Consider the following 11,439-nt stretch of genomic DNA (forward strand, 5'->3'; position numbering starts at 1 on the left):
AGAAAATGCCAGGAAGGCTATGTTAACCAGTGTGATGAAAATGTGTCAGTCTAGAAAACCAGTGTATGGTGCCCCATGGTTGCATTAATGTACACAGCTATGATTTAATAAATTTTTTTTTAAGTAGATATTAGCCAACAAATGAAAGCAAGAGTATTGGACCAAGAGGCTGAGAGAGCTGTCAAATTTTGATGTAGGATTGACCTGGAGTTAAATATGAAGGAACATAGAATATCCTGGTAGAAAGAAGCATCTTAGACTCTAGTGCAGTTCTGAACAGTTAGTCAAGGCCAGTGTGTATCCTCAAGTCAAAGTCAACTATAAAAGGAGTCCCATGCCTTCCAAAAGTGGGCTGCCTTAGTTTCCCTGCCACACTCAGTCATCACCTGGAACTTGCTCCTGAGAAATGTGGCTGCCATGGAATGTGCTGATGGACTATGACTGTTGACACCCATAATCTGAAACATGAAGGGAACATTTTAATAACCTCTACACTTACTGAATTAAGAGATCTTGAAAAAGGCCAGGTAATACAGGAGGAGGCAAATCCCCAAACCTGGAGACCGAAGAAAGGCAAAGCAGCTATGGGCTACTCAACAGAAGTTCAACAGTCTTCAGGTACCTTTCTTTAACTTTCAAATATTCAGGAAAAGCTACTGGCATAAATGACATAAGAATTTTAGTGTTCTTTTTGCAGCTTTTCTGTAACTGTGAAATTATTTAAAAATACAATGCTTAATAATTATCTGTTTGGCCTTGCTTAGGTCAGGCATCTAGTATTAATTAATTAGGTTCACGTGCACAGGTCCAGTATGCTGAGCCCACCTCTTTGGTTAGGACTGTGATCAGCAAATGGGAAGTGTTTTGCCAAAGAACTACCTAATACTTACACTCCTACAACCCTCTTTACCTAACAACATGCATTAAGAACATTTGTTTAATGGCTTGTGCTTGAAGGCAATGATCATTATCCCAGGGATTAAATTAACTAAACAAAAGAATATTGTCAACTTTAACATTTTCCTTTTAGTAAAACAACTTGAGGCAAAAGTACCAAATATTACAAAATCACTGATTTGATGAACAATAGAACAGTTTCATAAAATTACAAAGTAAACACATGTATTAACATGTCATATCTTTCCTGCAGGCCAGCAGAAACATACCCAGATATTTTGAAGCAAAGATTAAAAAGTAATCAAGAATACAATCTTATTTTGTTAGGTGTATGCACAATAAAATATCCTTTGTGTATAATTTAGATTCCTCATAAAATTCTGTTTATTATATTAAAAATTACCTTGACCATTTTAGGAAACTGAGTTTTATTTTAGGAATCCAATTTAATACTAAATATTTTGCTACTAATAAACAATGCTATACAAAATTAAACTTTAAGAAATGTAATAGTTCTTAGTCTGGGAAAACTTAGGAGAATTAAACAAAATATGCAAAAAAATCTTTAAAAGTGTTTAGTAACTTAAATCTGTATATATTTTTGTACTTATTTCCCTGTTTTGTTATACAAAAAACAAATCCATTATTCAAAACTAGTTTCCAAAAATCTGTGCATTTATTTATTTATTTTTCATTCTGTGAATATTTATCAATATCTACTACAAATAAAAAGAAATAAAGCATGCCACTGAAGGACATGCATGCACATGAAGCACTACTGCCCATGTCTTCCTACTAAAATGGTCCACATGCTCATCAGTACCTCAAATCAGCAACTCCAAAACCAAATTAATTAGTTTATTTTAAAAATAATCTAATTATTCTGCTGAGGAATGAAATTATTCCTGATAATGAATTATGTAAGGTAATTTAAAGTGTTTTTTTGTTTGTTTAGTTTTTGTTGTTTTTTTTTTCTTGAATAAACTTAATCAAGCACTCTTCAGACATGTGGTATCATATTTTTCTTTTTCTTCTTTTCTTTATTTTTTTACTTTGTAATTACACTTTTCTTTCTTTTTTTATTGTTAAATCATAGCTACGTACATTTGTGCAATCAAGGGGTACAATGTGCTGGTTTCATATACAATCTGAAATATTCTCATCAAATTGTTCAACGTAGCCTTCATGGCATTTTCTTAGTTATTGTATGTAGACATTTGTATTTTGCCTTTAGTAAGTTTCACCTATACCCATTCTAAGATGCACCGTAGGTGTGGCCCTACCCAATACCCTCCCTTGACCCATTCCCCCATATTCTTGTGCTATAGTTGGGTTATAGCCTTCATGTGAAAGCTATAAATTAGCTTCATAGTAGGGCTGAGTACATTGGATACTTTTTCTTTCATTCCTGAGATACTTTGCTAAGAAGAATACATTCCAGCTCCATCCATGTAAACATGAAAGAGGTAAAGTCTCCATCTTTCTTTAAGGCTACATAATATTCCATGATATACATGTACCAAAATTTGCTAGTCCATTCATGGGTCAGTGGGCACTTGGGCTTCTTCCATGACTTAGCAATTATAAATTGGGCTACAATAAACATTCTAGTACAGATGTCTTTCTTATATTGTGATTTTTGGTCTTCTGGGTATAAACCTAGTAAAGGAATTATAGGATCGGATGGCAGGTCTATTTTTAGGTCTCTAAGTATTCTCCAAACATCCTTCTAGAAGGAATGGATTAGTGTGCATTCCCACCAGCAGTGTAGAAGCATGCCCTTTCCTCCACATCCACACCATCTCTGGTTTGGGGATTTTGTTATGTGGGCTACTCTTTCTGGGGTTAGGTGATATCTCAAAGTGGTTTTGATTTGCATTTCTCTGATGATTAAGGATGATGAGCTTTTTTTCATGGTTTGTAGATCATGCATCTGTCTTCTTTAGAGAAGTTTCTCTTCAAGTCCCTTGCCCAACCTGAGATGGGATCACTTGTTCTTTTCTTGCTAATACGTTTGAGTTCTCTGTGGATTCTGGTTATTAAACCTTTATCAGAGGCATAACCTGCAAATATCTTCTCCCATTCTGAGGGTTGTCTGCTTGTTTTACTTACTGTGTTCTTGGCTGTGCAGAAGCTTTTTAGTTCGATCAGGTCCAAGTAATGTATTTTTGATACTGCTTCAATTGTCTGGGGAGTCCTCCTCATAAAATATTCAGCCAGGCCAATTCCTTCAAGAGTTTTCCCTGCACTTTCTCCAGGTATTTTTATAGTTTCATGTCTTTTATCCAGCGGGAGTCTATCTTAGTTAATGGTGAAAGGTGTGGGTCCAGTTTCAGTCTTTTACAGATCATCAGCCAGTTCACCCAGCACCATTTGTTAAATAGGGACTCTTTTCCCCACTGAATGTTTTTAATTGGCTTGTCAAAGATCAAATTATGGTAAGTAGCTGGATTCATCTCTTGGCTCTCTATTCTGTTCCAGACATCTACTTCTCTGTTTTTGTGCCAGCACCATGCTGTTTTGATCACTATCGATTTCTAGTACAGTCTGAGGTCTGGTAGCGTGATTCCTCCTCCTTTGTTTTTATTGCTGAGTAATGTTTTGGCTATTCGAGATTTTTTCTGATTCCATATAAAATGAAGTATTATTTTTTCAAGATCTTTAAAATGTGACAATGGAGCTTTAATAGGAATTGCATTAAAATTATATATTGCTTTGGGTAGTATAGATATTTTAACAATGTTGATTCTTCCCAGCCATGAGCATGGTATGTTTTTCCATTTGTTAACATCTTCAGCTACGTCTTTTCTTAAAGTCTCAAAGTTCTCTTTATAGAGATCTTTCACGTCCTTTGTTAGGTATACTCCCAAATACTTCATCTTCTTTGGCACTACTGTGAAAAGAATAGAGTCCATGACTGTTTTTTCAGCTTGGTTATTGTTGGTATATATAAAGGCTACAGATTTATGGGTGTTGATTTTGTACCCTGAGACATGGCTGTATTCCTTGATCACTTCTAAAAGTTTTGTAGTAGAATCCCTAGTGTTTTCCAGATATATGATCATATCATCTGCGAAGAGTGAAAGTTTGATCTCTTCTGACCCTGTGTGGATACCCTTGATCACCTTTTCTTTCCTGATTGCAATGGCTAAAACTTCCATTACAATGTTAAAGAGCAATGGAGACAATGGGCAACCTTGCCTGGTTCCTGATCTAAGTGGAAATGATTTCAATTTAACTCCATTCAATACAATATTGGCTGTGGGTTTGCTGTAGATGGTATTTACGAGTTTAAGAAATGTCCCTTCTATTCCAATTTTCTTAAATGTTCTGATCATGAAAAGATGCTGGATATTATCAAAAGCTTTTACTGCATCAATTGAGAGAATCATATGATGTTTATTTTTTAGTTTGTTTATGTGCTGAATTACATTTATAGATTTACGTATATTGAACCAGCCTTGAGACCCTGGGATAAATCCCACTTGGTCGTGGTGTATAATTTTTTTGATGTATTGTTGGATTCTGTTTGTCAGAGTATTATTGAGTATTTTTGCATCAATATTCATTAGTGATATTGGTCTATAATTTTCTTTTCTTGTGTGTCTTTCCCTGGTTTAGGGATCAAGGTGATGTTTGCTTTGTAGAATGTGTTGGGTAGTATTCCTTCTTTTTCTATAATTTGGAAGAGGTTTAGTAATATAGGTACTAGTTCTTCTTTAAAGATTTGGTAGAATTCTGACGTAAAGCCATCTGGTCCTGGGCTTTTCTTTTTAGGAGATTTTGTATAGTTGATGCTATTTCAGAACTTGTTATAGGCCTGTTCAACCTTTCCACTTTGTTCTGGCTAAGTTGGTAGGTGACTTACTTCCAAGTATTGGTAGATTTCTTTCAGATTTTCATCTTCTGAGAGTAGAGTTTCTTGTAGTATTCATTAAGGATTTTTTAAATTTCTGACGGGTCTGTTGTTATTTCATCGTTACCATTTCTGATTGATGAAATTAGAGATTTTACTCTTTTTTTCCTGGTTAGGTTGGCCAAAGGTTTATCTATTTTATTGATCCTTCCAAACAACCAACTTTTGGATTTATTGATCTGTTGTATAATTCTTGTTTTCAATTTCATTTAATTCTGCTCTGATTTTGGTTATTTCTTTTCTTCTGCTGGGTTTGGGGTTGGAATGTTCTTCCTTTTCCAGTTGCTTGAGATGTCCCATTAAGTTATTAACTTCCTCTCTATCCGTTTTCTTGAGGAAGGCTTGCAGTGCTATAAATTTCCCTCTTAGGACTGCCTTTGCAGTATACCAGAGGTTCTAATAATTCCTGTCTTGACTGTTGTTTTGTTCTAAACATTTGGTGATTTCCTTCTTAATCTCGTCTATAACCCATCTATCCTTCAGCATCAGGTTATTTAAACCATGTTTTTGTATGGGTATGCAGATTCCTGTTGTTATTGAGTTCAACTTTTATTCCATGATGGTCTGAGACGATGCAAGGAATAATTTCTATTTTTTTTTAATTTACTGATGTTAGATTTGTGGCCTAAGATGTGGTCGATTTTGGAGTATGTTCCGTGGGCTGATGAGAAGAATGTGTGTTCAGTTTTGTTGGGATGTAATGTTCTGTAGATGTCTGTTACATCCAGATGTTGAATGGTTAAGTTTAAATCTAAAATTTGTTTGCTTAGCTTCTTTTTGGAGGATCTATCCAGCACTATTAAAGGGGTGTTAAAATCTCCAACTACTATGGAACTGGAGGAAATCAAGTTACTCATGTCTGTTAAAGTTTCTCTTATAAATTGAGGTGCGTTCTGGTTGGATGCATAAATATTAATAATTGAAATCTCATCATATTGAGTATTTCCTTTAACAAATATGAAGTGTCCATCCTTATCCTTCCTTATTTTGGTTGGTTTAAAGCCTATTTTGTCTCCGAATAGGATTGCAATGCCTGCTTCTTTCTGCTTTCCATTTGCCTGCAGTATAGATGACCATCTCTTCACCTAGAGTCTATATTTATTTTTTAAGGTAAGATGAGATTCTTGTATGCAGCAGATATCTGGCTTGAGTTTTTGTATCCAGTCAGCCAACCTGTGCCTCTTTAGAGGACAATTTAAACCATTCACATTAATTGAGAATATTGATAAGCCTTTCAAGAGTCCGGTGGATATTTTTAATCCTTTTGTGACTATGGAAGTTGGAATTTGATCAAAATTTTCTGGGTGGGTTTACTTTTGTAAACTGGTCTTTATGGAGGATAGGTCTGAGAATATCCTGGAGAGCTGGTTTAGTTATGGCAATTTTCTTCAACATGTGAATGTCATTAAAGTATTTAATTTCTCCATCATAAATGAAACTCAGTTTAGCTGGATACATTATCCGGGGTTGAAAGTTATTTTGTTTTAGAAGATTAAAAGTCGATGACCGCCCTCTTCTAGCTTGAAAGGTTTCAGCAGAGAAATCTGCAGTTATTCTAATATTCTTCCCCTTGTAGGTGATGATTTTCTTTTGTCTGGCTGCTTTCAGAATTTTCTCCTTCATATTAACTTTAGTAAAATTGATTATGATGTGTCTGGATGATGTCTTATTTGGGTTGAGTCATGCTGGAGTTCTGAAACTGTCTGCTGTCTGAATTTCAGAATCTCTTGTCATGTCTGGAAAGTTCTCTTTCATAATCTCATTGAGAGGGGACTCTGTGCCTTGTGAAGCCACTTTGTCACTTTTGGGGTTCCCTATAAGACAAATATTGGTTTTCTTTGAATTATCCCAGAGCTCTCTGAGACAGTGATCTGTTTTTGCCCCCCGTTTCTCTTCCTTTTTGAGAGTTTGGGAGCGTTCAAAAGCTTTGTCTTCAATGTCAGAAATCCTTTCGTCTGCTTGCTCCATTATGTTACTGAGGGATTCTACTGTGTTTCACTGATCTTTGAGGGCTACAACTTCTTGTCTCAATGTGTCAAAATCTTTGGTCATTTGGTCTTTGAATTCGTTGAATTCTTGAGATATCTTTTGGGTTACTGCTTGGAATTTTAATTTGATCTTATTTGCTATCCAGATTCTGAATTTGATTTCTGACATCTCAGCCATTTGTGCATGAAATCTTGTGCCGTGTCTGCCTCCTTGGGGGAGTTGATCTACTCTGATTATTCATATTGTCAGAGTTTATCTGTTGATTTTGCCTCATGACTGTTTGTAACCATTGCCTCTGGCCGTCCTCAGAGTTGACGAGGTGTCTCTCCAAAATTAGACCGCAGCAGGATCACTCTATTGTTGCTGGATCTTTGTAGTAGTGACCCTGTGTAGTTCCTCTGGGGATGTCCTGGGAGTTCTGGTTGTGGAAGCAGCTCCGGAGTGTGACACACCCACATCCAGCAACAGGGTGGGGGTGGTGCACACGTTTCTGGGAGTGCCTGGCACCCAGTGACTTTGGCACAGAGAGCCCAGGCTCCAGCAGTCTCTGGCCAGGAGAACAGCTCCATGCAGTGGCAGGGAGGGCTCCAGATGCACGTGGCTACCAGAGTCCCTGGCCAGACGAGAGGGCCGGTGTGGAGGCAGGGAAGATACAGGAGGGAGAACATGGGATTGCGTGGCTCCCTGAGTTCCTGTCTGGGCATGCAGAGGCCCGACGGGTGTGGGTCATGACACAGCTCATAACGAGCTCCGGGTGGGCGTTGGTCGTGGGTCACGGCGCAGCTCTTATGGTGGTCTGGGTGGATGCCGGTTAATTATACTTTTCTTAACAAACATATTTATTAGTTGTTTGAATTATTTTCTTTGTTTCTTTACTTATTATTTTACTTTGAGATAAATATGAGGGTATAAATGTGAAGGTTACATTATTCCCATTTCTACGGTAAAGTTCAAGTTGCATTTGAACTCTTCACCCAGGGGGTATGCTGAACACCCTCACACCGTGCACATTAGGTAAGATCCTACTAGTTGCCCTCCCTCCTTGTCCTCCCCTTCCCTCTTTTCCCTTCTCTACTTTCTCCTCTCCCCTCCCCCTCACTAGGCTATACTTAGGTTTTTCTTTCGTGGGCATGTAGTTGTTTATATATTTGTTTCATGTTAGTATTGAGTACTTTGAATACTTTGGTTTTTTTTTTTACTTTCTTGAGATACTTCACCAAGAAGAATGTGTTTCAACTCCACACAGGTAAACACAAAAGATGTAAAGTCTCCATCTTTTCTTATGGTGGATGGTACTCCATGGGTGTGTGTGTGTGTGTGTGTGTGTGCACGCGCGTGTGTGCTTTGGCAACTGTAAATTGAACTGCAACAAAAATTCTGGTGCAAATGTCTTTGTGGTAAAATAATTTCTGTTCTTCTGGGTAGATACCTAGTAATAGGATTATGAGAACAAATGGAAGGTCTACTTTTAGTTCTTTGAGAATTCTCTGTACTTCTTTTCATAGAGGTGGTATTAGTTTGCAATCCCATCAGCAGGGCAAAAGTGTTTCTTTCTCTCCACATCCGTGGGGGCAGGGGGAAGCATCTGTAGCTTTGGGGTTTTGTGATGTGGGCTAATCTCACTGGACTTAGGTGATATCTCAGAGTGGTTTTGATTTGCATTTCTCTAATGATTAGGGATGATGAGCATTTTTTCATGTGCTTGTAGGCCATGCACATGTCATCTTCAGAAAAGTTTCTGTTCAAATCTCTTGCCCACTTACAAATGGGGTTGTTTGCTCTTTTATTAATTTGAATTCTCTGTAGATTCTAGTTATAAGACCTTTGCCAGATTCATAGAATGCAAATATCTACTCCCATTCCGAAGGCTGTCTGTTTGCTTTAGTTGTAATACCCTTAGCTGTGTAGAAGCTTTTTAGCTTGACCATGTTTTATTTATTTATTTGTGGTGTTGCTGCTATTGCCACGGGGCTTTTTTCCATAAAATATTTTCCCAGGCCAGTTTTGTCAAGAGTTTTCCCCAGACTTATTCTAGAATTTTTATTGTTTCATGTCTTAAATTTAAATCTTTATCCAGTGAGGATCAATTTTTGTCAATGATGAGAGGTGTAGGTCCAATTTTAGTCTTATACATGTAGCTAACCAGTTCTCCCAGCACCATTTATTAAATTTCTTTTCCCAAGTGCATGCTTTTGCTTGGTTTATCAAAGATCCTTGACTTGGCCATTTTATGCTCTGGATTATAGGAATGCATTTTCTCATCCTAAGAAATGAGAAATACTACTCACTTCTACAGAAATACTACTCATATACTACAGAAATAATACTGTATATTACCTGATGATATTTTCAAATCATCTGGTACTCCAATTAGTTGTACATAAAAATCTGTATAACAGATTATTCATAAGAAACACAGAGCAAAATAATACTGGATCCTCATCTTAAACACACTATTCATATCCAAAGTAGTGATTCAATTTCATTTTTAATTAAACCATGTAAACACAAAGTTCTTTTGTCAATATTTTTTTTTTGGTTTGATTCTTTTCTATTTATCTAAACATCCACTCTTCCTAATGCTACCTAATTATCTCAGGGGGAAGAAAAGTGCAGTGTAAGAGAATGGCACAGAAATCTCACAGGGGTACATTTATCCCAGGTGGATAAAGGATTCTTTAAAGGGTGTAACAATTCCTTATAAAATAGTCTCCATTCATTGGGGGTAAGTATTGCTCTAAGTAAGAACAAGAGAAGTTTCTCCTCCCTGTCTGAAGTCCAAGTCAAGTAGCTGCTCTGAGATTTATTGTGCCTGAGAACTCTAAAGTTATATCGTAAGTAATTTATTTAGATAAACATAAGGAAGAAATTTTTGTAAGTGAAATTAAAACCAGTAATTCATCTACTCTTCTTGTGTGGAGGAAACATCTCTATTTAAATCCCTTCTAATTCTCCATCATTTTCAAGGTAAGTGCACCCAACACACACACTCACTTAACCCTAGCTCCTGATCTCTAAGCCTTGCAAGCGTCCAACTATCCTTACTACTCCCTGTTTTGTTCATATCTGTAGACCTGATACCTATTTAAGTACACTGAATTACATATAGATGTTTCATTTTTATCTGTTTATCTAATCATATCAAAAATTGTTTTTCTTATATCATGTATGTATTTACTTCCTAACACATATAACAACCAAATTCTAAAATATAATCACTGATACATACTCACTATTACTTAACTTATATTTCTAATTTGGTTTACACTTATTACAGAATATTTATGTCATTAAGTTTCTTAAGCCTGAGTCCATCTGATTTATTTCTTTTTAATTTGATTCTGTGGACAACTATGTGGCACAGTAAAATGACCACATCTTCAGAGTCAGACAGATCTGGATTCACACGCTGGCTTCATGCTATCAATGGAAATCCTCAATAAATTCTTCCTTCTGAATCTAGGTCATCTTACCTGAAAACTGGGAATGTTAATCACAGCAGTTAAAGTAACACATATAGAGATATGTATGTAGCACAGCACCTGACTCAATGCTCATTTTTCTTCTCTCTGAGAATACTATATCCATCATCTCATACATCTGCCAAGCACTAGTTCATATCTAAGTCCAAGCCTCAGACACTGAAGATGGTTTTCTCAGTGCCTCGCATCACCATGCTTAGGATATGATCACTCCTTTGCCTCCAGTAGGTAATTAGCTTTCTATTCCATAGGCACTGATGCTAAATTCAGAAAAATAAAATTCTTCTATGTAAATAAATAAATTAAACAAATTAAATTAATTAGGTCCATGGCATTTTCAATAAGAGAACTATAATTTTTTCATCCTGGGGACATTGTGTTGGTACTCATTGTCTCAGCAAATCGCTGTGTGATGGAAACTAATTTTTGTGAACAGCAGGATCTTACTCCAACCATTATTTTTTTAAATAGGAGATGACTAATAATTTAGAAAATCAGACATATTTCTCTTTGCAAAAGAAGGACATTTTACCCTTTATCTTGATTGCTTATACTCTGTAGAGCCTAAATAAGAATAAGCTCTTTGTTCTCTTTTCCTGAAACCTTCAGGCATAGATTCCAACTCATGCCTAATTACACACTGTAGCAGCCTGTATAAGCTATGGCTAGGAGGAGTGAGAGTTATAAGAAATACCTACATAGCTCAATGGAACACCTTAGTGAAAAGGGCATGGAGAGAGGGATTTAGCTGGAACAAGCAGGAGAGCTCACGAGATGAGAGAAGAGGTGAATTGACAGTCTCTACACCTGTGGTGTTGAGAGGCACGAGGACAGCCTTATATTCAGCTGAAGGAGAAGGCAGTTACAGATATACTCATTCTATCATGGACCGCTTACTCTGACTCTGTCTCCTCTCCTGCCTGCAGAACGCCAGCCTGGCATCTCTCTGCTGAAGATTACCAAGCTCTACTAAAGTCTAAGATCTATCTTTCTAAGAAGACTGCTTTACTCTCTAAGACACTCTCTCTCTCTCTCTAGCTCTCTCCAGCTCTCTCCAGCTAAAGTAGATAGCCCTCATGCACCTAACAGACCTGAGCAAGGTAACTTAGTGGTCCACGTCCAGAACCTTGTTAAGCTGGGTCTGAGACCTGGCCA

This window comes from Nycticebus coucang, chromosome 14, assembly GCF_027406575.1.
Source record: "Nycticebus coucang isolate mNycCou1 chromosome 14, mNycCou1.pri, whole genome shotgun sequence".
NCBI classification, from domain to species: Eukaryota; Metazoa; Chordata; class Mammalia; order Primates; family Lorisidae; genus Nycticebus; species Nycticebus coucang.